The sequence below is a fragment of the Lissotriton helveticus genome, chromosome 12 (assembly GCF_964261635.1).
Source record: "Lissotriton helveticus chromosome 12, aLisHel1.1, whole genome shotgun sequence".
NCBI classification, from domain to species: Eukaryota; Metazoa; Chordata; class Amphibia; order Caudata; family Salamandridae; genus Lissotriton; species Lissotriton helveticus.
This window is the reverse complement of record NC_136073.1, coordinates 415,917,054-415,929,388: the sequence shown is the minus strand read 5'-3', so window position 1 is coordinate 415,929,388 and position 12,335 is coordinate 415,917,054.

Below are 12,335 nucleotides of genomic sequence, written 5' to 3'. Positions count from 1 at the left end.
CCCTATTCCTCCCGAGTGAAACACGAGCCAGGAAATCTGCACTACCCACTATACTAACTGGGACAAACTCCTACCCAAGCACTACACTAGCCAACCCCAGTGTTGGAAGATAGTTTATTAGTAGGTGCAGGTAGGCACCTAATCATAACACCACAATCACAAATAAGGTCCAGTCAAGTGCTCAATAAATTAAACCTTGCTCAACCCTTGGTAGCTTGGCTTGCGAGAACACAGTTTATAAATTAAAAAACAGGTGTGTAAAGCATTTAAAAGCACCAATACAGTAAATAAGTAATACACAACACATAACAAAAAGCCAAAACCAATTTATAAAACTTGGATATATTTTTATGAATAAAATGACACCAAAGCTACAAATATTCAATGTAGGGAACCAGAGATATATATTTTGAAAGATTAAAAGTACAAATAGCGCTTAGAAGCAAACAGCACTCAAAGGGTTAAAAAAGGTCATGCTGGACCAAGACAAAGACAAGAGTTCAGGCCGCCCACTATGTAACACTTTTGCTCTTGCTTCCAAAAGTGTTTTATGATGTAGGGAAGTGGTCGTCAGCACCAGCCAAGGGTTCAAAAGTTCTGTTTGCCTCTTTGGGTCTGGGACTATAACTCCCATAATGTACCTGGTCAATTCAAGTACAATCCAGGTGAAGCTTAGCAGCTGCAATTGTCTTTGCCTTATTGAGGGTGTTGCAGGTCGCCAGATGTTAGAAATGGGATTTCTGGTTGGCTAGAGCTTGCGCCTCAGTCAAGCAGAAACCACCACTCTAGTCAGGGCAAGTAAGTTACACGCTGAAGATAACCCCTGCTCACCCCCTTGGTAGTTTCGCACAAGCAGTCAGGCATATCCCATAGGCAATGTGTAAAGCATTTGTGCAACACACTCATACAGCAGCGACACACTAGGCACACCACAAAAGAAACTCCACACAAGGTTATGTAAAAATAGCCTTTGTATTACTCATAAACACAGTTGAATCATAACCACAGATGTACCCTGTGCCACTTGGCACTAGGTAATATTTCACAGGGATTTATATACAGGACAGGGCCAATCGGGCCACTGTCAAAACCATAAGAACAGGTAAGTAATGAAACAACCAGTGACTACTGGTCAAATACTGTACTTAGCAGAAACATATTATGCATCAATACATTAGGCATAAATCACAGTTATACATGTACCGTAGTAACACTCCCTAGGTGCATACATCACCTTAGGCATAAACCACATTATGCATCATTTTAGGACCATGCGCCCTACAAACACCACAAAAAGGGCCCCAGGCCAACTGGCCTTTCTTGGAGACCTGTCCAAAAGTCTGGCCTTGATAATCACAGGGCCCACCAACTGGCTCCCTGGCTGCCAATGTAGCAGAGAAATGTGCTTGATGCACAGGGAGGCAGAGGTGCATCTCACACCTCCTTGTTATACAACTAAAATACCCCCATCATTGCAGCTGCCTGTGCTGTTACGGGGTAGCTGTGAAAGAAAAAGCACTGGCACCAACCGTGCCTTGAGAGCCCCCTTCACCGGGCCTCTTCTGGTGCCACTCACGGCACCAACAATGCTCAAACTTCAGCCCTTCTTGTCATTTTCACCGCTGTTGGAGGGGGAAGCAGGAGTGGAACAGGACTGCAAGTCCCAGGCTCACTTGCAGCTGACATCGCCAACGACGTCGACATCACACGCCTGGAGGCGCTTTAAATCCCAGCTGGGTTCCCGCAGCGCGGGAAGCCCTTCTTGTCATTTCACCGCTGTTGGAGGGGGTAGCAGGAGAGGGACAGGACTGCAAATCCCAGGCTCCCTCGCAGATGACATCGCTGACGACGCCCGCATCACGCGCCCAGAGACGCTTTAAATCCCAGCTGAGCTCATGCAGCGCAGGAAGCTCTTCTTGTCATTTCCACCGCTGTTGGAGGGGGAAGCAGGAGAGGGACAGGACTGCAAGTACCAGGCTCCCTCGCAGCTGACATCGCCGACGACGCCCGCATTACACGCCCAGAGGCGCTTTAAATCCCAGCTGAGCTCATGCAGCATGGGAAGCCCTTCTTGTCATTTCCACCGCTGTTGGAGGGGGAAGCAGGAGCAGGACAGGACTGCAAGTCCCAGGCTACCTCGCAGCTGACATCGCCGATGATCATGCGCCCGGAAGAGCTTTAAATCACAGCTGGGCTCCCGTACCGCGAGACGCATGTGGGGGTACCTGCACAATGCCCCGGCAAAGACCGTGCCAAGAGCAGGTCTGTCTGTGCCCGTCAGCGGCAGGAAGACGCGGGCGGGCCCGGTCCCTTGGCTCTGGCACGCTGGTCACTCGTTTACGTACATCGTTGGTTTGTTCCTCTTGCCCAAGTAAGTTCATTCTGTATGCACCTTAATTCCTATCAGTATAGTGACTATAACAAAAACTTGAGGGGGGAAGGTGGCCACGCCTAAAATCTTGCCTAACTCCACACTTAATTGCTTTCTTCTCCGTGCTGCTAAGGCCATTGACATGGAGATCCAAGCAGCGGAACAACGGCTTTCGGTTGGGGGGTGATCCATCTCTTGCGACAGTCGCACACGCAGCCCCAATCAACGAAATTAAAGACATAAGTCAAGCTAATCATGTATCTATTGGGGCCTTAGAAATCTCTCCACCTGCCCTGCTGCATTTTACAATACCCCATGATCCACCAGTAGGTGATTTGGCAGGTAAAAGGAGAAAAAAGACTAAACATTTAGAACCCACGAGAAGTATATGGACCAGATCCAGGAAAAAACCTCTGGCATCAAATCCAATTGCCCATGTTGAAGTATTTTAAAGTCCCTCCACCCCGGATGGCTCTAACTCAATGCTGCCGCCCTATCTCAAGGTCAAGTCTCCACAAACTGTGGTGGCACTTACATCCCTCATAGAGGAAATACTTGCCAAGAACCTTCTACCTATTCTGGAAAGACTGGACAAATTAGAATCCACAGTGACTCTAATGCATACTTTACTTATCGATTTGACTTCAGGAGACGGGGCTTAAGGGAAAGAGTGGGATAGGGGTGTTATTCATGGGGGGAGCACTAATTCGGAAGAGGGAATTTCTTCTACGTGTGTCAATCTACCATCCTGCCCCGCTGTCAATACTTAGCCCACAAACATTGACAGTGCAGTACCACAAAAACACACAGGGCCTTCGAGTTCTAGGCACCGGGGCACAGCATGTTCACCCCCTAGCAAGACCAGGCCTAGCTCCCTCCTGCATCTACGAATGGGATCCAGGTAGGCTCTAAGCAACCACAAATGACATCAAACCTGGCGCGCAAAAATGAATAAGCTAATTGAACTAATCGAGATGATGAGGTGACCCTCCACCTCCCACCCCGAGTGTTACCACTATGTGGCAATTCTCACTAACGTTCCCCCGCTGCAAAAAAACTAAATTGATTCACAGACCCAGTTAAAAAATAAAGTATGTCACTGGCTGTTAGAGAACACAAGCTTCACAAACAGATGCTATCATGACATCTTGTTTCTAAGCCGGGTAAGCTGGGTGGGCCCTCTACGTAAATCTCATACTGGTGATTGCATTGTGATCAACTGTAGATCCCAATCATAGCTAGTCGGTTGCTTAGTGGGACTCTTCCCTAGCTAACCAGAGGCTGGGCAAGGGGATTAATATTCTACCACTTGGATTTTTCTATAGACACCTTGATAATAGAGGGGGGAACCCTTCGGCTAATGGGCTACTTTGTAGGCTACACTCTACACATTTGGAAGGTACCCCTCTGAAAACTAGAATCAGATTTCAAATATTAAGTGGTCTAGATTCCCAAGACTGACTACCTGTAGTTCTTCCTCCCCCGACAAGTGCAATAGAGTAACTACCCATTTTACAGTTAAATGAAACTCCTATGATCCTCAAAGACAACCCCGTCCTGTGTAACCAAGTCATCGTGAATAGTCATCTTCACCAACAAACAGAGCCAAATGGAGTATCTAATAATACAGGACTCACCCAGGAACCAACAACTGAACTCCAGGAACTCAAACTTCTATCCTGGAATGTGGCAGGCATAAGATCTTAGATACCTGATGTCCTAGTGGACGATTTCTACTTATGCCTACTACAGGAAACATGGGCGGTAGAATGTTTCCACAGGGTGAGATTCACTACATACAGTATCGAAGCAAAGTAGTCCAATGTTGGTCGCCCAGCCGATGGCCCTCTAATCTGAGTTAAAATCACCGTGGCCTGCAAAATTAAGGTTCTTAATCTCGGCTCCGAGGAAATACTTGGGCTATAACTTTCCTCTCTCAAAGGGAATATCCAAGTCAGGTTATTCAACATCTACAATCGCTTTAAGACTCCTCATAAGCCATTCGGCACATTAACAAAATTAACTAATTTTCTTGAGACTGCAAGGGGGAAACACCGTCTTATATTTGCAGGTGATTTTAGCACAACTTGCAAACCTGTAGACTATGTACAAGTACTAATACTAGATGGTGATAATGCTAAAGGATTTGCTGAGGTCCAGATACCCCAAATTAAAAAAAACACTAGGGTGGGGCAACAGGTTTTATCATTTACCATTGACCATGGGGTTCAAGCATGTAACTGTAGTACTGACTCCGTCAGAGAAGCATGCCACATGTTTAAGAGGGGGGCAACCAAAACCAGGATCGTTTACATCTTGGTAGATGTTAAACTTTGGTCTAGCATAAAAGACATAGCGGTATTAATATGGGAAGATAGCGACCATAATGCCGTGGCCCAACACATTTTCAGGCTCAGCCTTACTGTATTACAACTCTGGGTCTAAGAGTGGCCCGGTCATTACTAGTAATAACAACAAAAGAGTCAAATGGCCAATGATACAGGCCGATCCATCTGCTCTTCCTAAAATATACTCTGTGGTGGAGCAGACTCTTGTTGATCTGAGTACGATTGCCACCAGTATAGATGACATCATGGCCTTATTTCTTCAATTGACCGCTGCTATTAGACCAGTATTTTTAAAAAAATGTAATGGCAAATCCGCAAAACAGAAGACAGCACCATGGTATAATAAGGCCTGTGGTAAAGCCAAAGCTGACTTAATCATGGCGGTAAAATCAAAACTTCCCCTAGCTGTCAAGAACTACATGAAGCTAAATAAACTGGCCCAAGCCAAGGCAAAAAAAGAATGGAAGGTAGATTACTGGGCCAAGCTTGTCGAGGCGGCAAAGCAAAATAATAGCCAATTGTTTTGGCATCTTCTGGCTAAGGGTTCCCCCAACCTAAAAATTTAAACTGACTTTTATATACAACCCCTTGTGTGGGAGGAATATTTTGAAGAGCTATATGCAGGACAAGGTGCCCTGCCTGACACTGGCTTGCAATTGAGACTGCTATATATAGTTCTAACTGAGGAGACAGTCATTACCGTAGAGGAAACCATCATAGCTATAAATGCACTACATAGTGGGAAAGCCCCATGCCTAGACAAGCTTCTGGGAGACATGTACAAGGATGAACCTTCAATTTGGGGACGCCTATTGCAATCAGTTTTTAATGCCATCATTTCTGGTGGCAAAATCCCAGCGACCAGGAGGGTTGCCAAGATTATTCCTATATACAAAAAGGGAGATAAAGGGTCGCCCAGCAACTATAGGCAGATCAGCCTCATATATGTCTCTCAAAAAATCTTCTGCAAAATGATCTTAACTAGGATCCAAAATTGGATCGAGGACAACAATATCCTCTCAGCCCTTCAGGCGGGATTCAAGGCCTCCACAAGTACCATTGATCACGTTTTTAGATTTCTCCTTTTAATCTGGAAGGAAGTGACCATCAGAGGTGGCCACCCTCTGTTGTATTTGGTGATTTAAAAACAGCCGTCGACTCGATAGATCGCAACCAACTCTGGCTTACTCTGAGCGAACTGTGTCTCCCAGCCTATATACCTAATATCCTGATCCACTTATGCCATGACACATATGCAAAGGTCAGGTGGAATACTGAAGGTATTCTGACTAAAGATATATCAGTACAGAAAGGTGTACGCCAAGGATGTCTCCTCGCCCCAACTCTATTCACCCTCTACATTGATGGGCTAATAGAAGAACTGTACAATTGTGGTGGTGATCCCCCAAGACTAGCAGGCAGCTCAGTGCCGTGTCTGCTCTTCGCTGACAACACCTTGCTAATCTCTAGAACACCCAAAGGGATCCAGAACCTTTTAAATTCATTTGATAAAGTATGCAGGAAAAAGGTGTTAGAAATAAACTGATCCAAAACAAAATATATGACCTTCAATCCCTACAAATCAAATAAGGGCAAATTTACGCTGGACGCGCAAGCACTGGAGCAGGTTAAGTATTTCGAATATCTGGGTGTACGTATTAGTTACAGGTTGGCTTGGACACCCCAAATTGAGAAGAGCACTCTTACCCTCCAACATGCCGGTGTTGCTATTGTCCGGAGGGCCAGGCGTCCCCATACCACCCAGTGTCAGTCATCTTGGAACTCCACAGGGCTAAAGGTCTAAGAGTAGCCCTCTATTGTTCTGAGCTATAGGGGTTGGAAAATGTAAAAGACTTAACTCTAGCTGAAAACAAATTCATCAGGGCGATTCCGAACCTACCTACGAGTACCCCCCTATTGCAGCTAAGACTTGATCTTGGCCTAAAACCCATAGACCATTTTGCAGACCTCAGGGCACTGTTTTGGATTAACATCTGGACCAGTAACACACAGGTCCCACTGAAGGAGGCCCTGGAAGAACTGATTGCATTGCACACACAATCAGGCCGCATTAAATGGTTCAACAAAATCAAGGACTGGCTTTTGGAACTAGGGTTGGGGTGTGTTTGGGAGTACCCAGGGTCCATATCAAAACTGATGGTTCCTCTCCTCAAAAAAAGGTTCTGGGAGTATATGGATCACCAACATGTAGAAGGTATTGCACATGGCACCTTAACTACTAGTTTTTTTAAATATTAAAGGAGTGTTTAGTTTGAAATATTTATGGAAGACATCAAACCCCCACAGGCAAAAGCTTTGTATATCCAATTTAGACTTGGGACTTTACCTTTAAATTCTAGAAGAAGCGCGTAGGGGATTGCAGCTGTAACACCTTTGTGCCCCATGTGTCACACTCGATCAGAGACCATCGATCATTTTTTCTTGTGCTGTCCTGTCCCGCCTATGTTGACCATAGGAAAACCCGAATTATCCCAGTCTGTCGCCTACTGTCGTTCAGATCTCCCAGTGCAGCACTGCATATTTTTAGATCCGATACCATTAGGTGGCTCGTATTTGCTATATCTAGATTTTAGTTGTGTGCTTGGTGGAGAAGGTCCAAACTGTATAAAAGTGTCCTTGTAAATATGGATTGTTAATATCTACTAATATAGGTACTGGGGATGGAATCATGTATTTTATATATTCTTTTTTGCTGCAGCCTGTCAGTTATATGCCTTTTATGAAATATTGTTTTTTAATCTTTTATTGTTTTTATACCTATGAAATGTTTTATTATTGTAAATGATCATATTTTTGATCGATTAAAGAACTTCATTTACACAACTAAGAATACCCCCATCATTGCAGCTGCCTGTGCTGTTGCGGTACAGCTGTGAAAGAAAAAGCACTGGCACCAACCGTGCCTTGAGAGCCCCTTTCACCGGGGCTCTTCCGGTGCCATTCACAGCACCAACAATGCTCAAACTTCAGCCCCACTCACTGGGGCTTCCTGTGTGTAGGTACCAGGCACCGACAGTGAGCCTGGCAGGCCCGTTCACGGTACCTCTCATCACGTCGCCCGGTCTCCTCACTGGGGCCGTCGATCCCCAGTGACCCGCCTCTCTCTCTATGAGGCGGGGGAGGCGGGAATGGAGCCCACAAGGCTCCGACTCCTCTGGCAGAAACACGTGGGTCTCCTACCAGCACTCGGGGCCCGCCTTCCTCCAGGCACAATCCGCCTGACTTCCAGGTCATCTTTGCCTGGCTTTCTCCTGCAACTCCCCGTTGCTACGGCAACTCGCTGGGGGAGCTGCATTTGGCCTCAGAGGCAACTTCTTCCAGCCTGTTTTCAGGCCCCGCCCGCAACCAGGGGCAACGTCGCCTGACTTCCGGCACATCAGTCGATTTCCTGCTCCTCTGGCACATAATACAGAGCGAAGCCCCGCAACTCCTTGGGCACGAAACGTCAGGGTAGGCTCCGGCTAACAATCATGCAACATGGAGGGTGGGAATCCTCACGCCGGGATTCTGTCGCACAGTACTTTTGAGTGCAGCGCTCCTGAGGCTCTCTCCCCTTCCTCTGGCACAATCAATAAAGATGCAGCGCTCATGAGGTGCTGGGATCCAATTTCTTAGAGGAGCAACTCTGGGCAATGCTGGGCCCAGGCAGGACAGCTCACAGGGCTCTCCAGCAGAGGGGCAGTCCCTCGTGGCGGTTCCTCCTGGGGCCCAGCAGGTACAAACAATCACCCAAAACAACACACTGATTTGGGGTCACAGCCTCAATATTTATACTTTGTCTTTGTTCTGCCCTGGCACAGGGCTGGGGGAACCAGTCCCAACTGGTTCTGGGGGGGTACTGAAGCACTTTGTATACAGTGCTCACACCCTCGTTAGTCAGGTTGGGCTCTGTCCTCAGATACACCACAATGGGGTGGAGCCAGCATTGAACAACACAGGCACAGACCTATTCAGGGTCACAGGCAACTCCTCCCACTACCCCAAATGCAGATCTGCCCATTCAGCCTAGCGCTGACTCACCCTGCCCCTCTGGAGCCACACACCTCACCAGCCCCTGTCAATTCAGAGCCAAACATGCAATACACATCAGGCAGGCAAAGACACATAGCACACAGAAATGCCAACTTCTAAAAGAGGCATTTCTAAAATAGTGATAGTAAATCTGCGCACACCATTACATAGCATTTATTATCACTATTCCAAGCATACCAAACTTAGCCACACTGCTCCTCTTATCAGGAATTACCACTGAAACACTTATCATGGAATTTCCAATGCATTCCTATGAGAGGGCAGCCTCACAGCAGTGAGAACCCAAAATGGCTGTTTGTCACTACCAGGACATGTCACACACTTAAGGTATATGTCCTACCTTATACATACATTGCAACCTGCCCTTAGGGCTAGCTATGTCCTACCTTAGGGGTGACTGACATGGAGTAAAAGGGTGGTCACAGACGTGGCAGACACTTTGCGTGCCACGTCACAGCGGCAGTAAATTGTGCGCACAGGCCGTGCAATGACAGAGGCCTGAGACAGGTTTGAAAGGCTACTTTGGTGGGTGGCGCAATCAGTGCTGCAAGCCCACCAGTAGCATTTAATTTACTGGCCCTGGGTATCTGAGATACCACTTTACAAGGGACTGACCAGTAAATTAAATATGGCAAACAGGTGTAGACCAATCTTACCATGTTTACCACAGAGAGCACACACAGTTTACACTGGACAGCAATGCTAAAGTGCCCAGAGTCCTAAAACCCCCAACACCTAGGAGGAAGGCAAAAAGTTCAGAAATGACCCTGTAAAAAGGGCCAAGTCCAACACCAGCCGAGCACTTTTCTACCTGCTGCTGATGGAGTCCATTCCTTATCCTTTATGACAGGCAAGGTTCTTTTGTTGTGAAGTATTGTGAGTGCAGCAGGTGCATCCCTATGAGTGCAGTCCTCTCTAGTGCAGTACAAGGGTTCCGTAGGACTGTCCTTCTTCTCTAGATGTTTCTTTTCGGTCTTTGAGGGTCCACCACACCAGCCTGGGGGCCAGAAGCGATGATTTGCCTCATGAAGGTATAAGACTACAATTCCCATAATGCACCTGGAAAATCCTTTAAAGTCCAAGAAAAGCCTGTCATCTAGGCTTGTCTTGAAGGAGTTGATGCTGGTGACTTATTGATGTTCCTTTGCACCTGTTGTTTCAGGGCTTCCACTCCTTAATCCTTTTGAAGCCTGGCAATGTCCACTTTTCTGAAGTCCAAAGTGTGCAGCAGGTGCAGTCCCTATCAGTGCAGTCCTCATTTCATGCAAACCAGGGGTTCCGCAGGGCAGTCCTTCTCTTGATATTTCCAGTAAGGAGTCTGAGTTGATGGGCAGCTCTCCCATATTTATCCAGGTTTCTGGGCTGATAAGAAGGGAGGGACCCCTGACTGTAGTGTAGTTCCTATATTCCCAATAGGCTCTGCGCATTGGAATAATATATCCTATAGTTTAGACGTAGGACTGAGGTTGACTAGGTCTCTATCGAATGTATTAAACTTAATAGTGAGTGCCAGCTAGCTCAGAGGTCACTAGAAACTTTCTCAAATTCACAAGAAGGGATTAGTTGCTGACAACCGCATAAACATAACAACTTTGTTTTCCAAGAATAAGAATTTTATCTCTAGAGTCGTGGAAACAATAGATAAGAATTTCACTCAGTCAATCGTGCATGCTTCGTTTCAACAGAGGTGCCGAGAAATAGAGAGAAGGGCATTTTCAATAAAAGGTTTTATTTAACAGTCTTCTTTCTCATGCAAGTAAAGTGAACTGCTAGTGATCGTAATGCAGGCTGCAAAGTATAGTGCATATTGCAAGAACAATATTATAAAATAATACTGTAAAAGCATTGTATGGTATCTAAGCCATATAAATATACATACATATATACATTGACTAAAATACATTGACTAAAATACTCAACTGGTGCTTCTAAAATACGCCTACCCCAATGTACCTAACCTGAGCTGAGTTTGCGGGAGGGAGTAAATATTGTGTAGCATAGGTTTGGTTTTCTTTGCTAAGAATCTATACAAGATTTCTCTTAGGTTCTAATCAGCTCAATACCTTAGTTTAGAATGAAGGAGGTCTGGTAGCTTCTCGATCAGTGCTTCAGCTGAAGGGTCGGCTTCCTTCAGCACTTGCTGTAGCGAGCTGCGTCGGGCAAGCAGATAGTCGAACTGCCCCGAACCACCGTGTCTTGCTAGAGTAAGTGAAGGCATATTTATACCTTGAAGGTGTCAAGTTTGACATAAAGTTGGGAATAATAACATCAGTAAAGAACCCCAAGGGAATAGTAGTACTTTGTAAAGTACATGAGACAAGTCAATATTCAAGCAAGGGGAGGTCCCTGACTGTTTAAGGCGATTTTCCAAGAATTCGTTGTGACGCTTTGGTACAGGTGGAATTAGCCATGCCTGTATTTTGACTGCATGGGCTATGTCTAAATAAGGGAATGATTTCTATGCCTATATTAGGGCAATGTGAATTGTACCTATAGGAGGGCATAAATCAGGAAAATTTGCTTGGATCCTAAAACGCCATACAACACCCACTCCACTTTATTATGTACAACATTACTCAGTTCTAAAACACATACAACATATCTAAAGCATGATGTGTTAAAACCCCACTCAAAATACAAAAAAATGCAATGGTATTGGTTGTACACGAAAAGAGCATTTGTGCTGTACGCATATAAAAGCAATTTTTCATTCAAAGCATATAGATGACATCTAAAAAAACGCTATCCGAATGAATCATGAAAATACATTCATAATGTGTCTTAAATACAGAAGAAAAAGTCGAGACCATTCCATGACAGAATATATAAATAGTTTCTGTTGTGGACAAGGTCAAATATTGTCCCTTGGAAGTATTCAAAGAAGTCTTGTTCTCTAAGAATAGTTCTACTTTAAGCAGATTACTTTGTGCCCAAAAAAAGTTCAATTTTGGAAAAAGTCAAATCATGGAAAAATAGAGTTCCAACGTTAGAAGTTTATTTTGGAAAGTGAAGGTCGAATACAGAGTCCCACAGAACACTGTGTGCTAACTTCAAAAGCCAGTCTAATTGTTTGGAGAAAACATCAAGGGCCAGATGTAGGTAGCCAAATACCGGTCGGTAACGGCCGAATTCGGCCGTTACCGACCGGTATTTGGCTACCGAGATGTAGGGGGACTGAAACAGGGCAAATCGGTAATTTTACTGATTCGGTAAATATACCGGTCGGTAAATTTACCGACCGGTATATTTACCGAATCGGTAAAATTGATATGTAGGTGGGACTCTTCTGAGTCCCACATGGCCTACAAATTCGGTATTTTACCATCAAATTCAATTTGATGGTAAAATACCGATTCAGGTGTGCATGCACATGTGTGCATGCACACCTGTGCCATATGACAGGCAGACCTGCCCTTAGGGCAGGTATGCCTGCCACATGGCCCCCGAACCTTTTTTGGGGGTGCTAGAGGGTGTCAAAGTGACACCCCCTGCACCCTTTTCAAAATCGGTATTTACCGAATCGGTAAATACCGACCGGTAATGCCCCATTCATTCCTATGGGC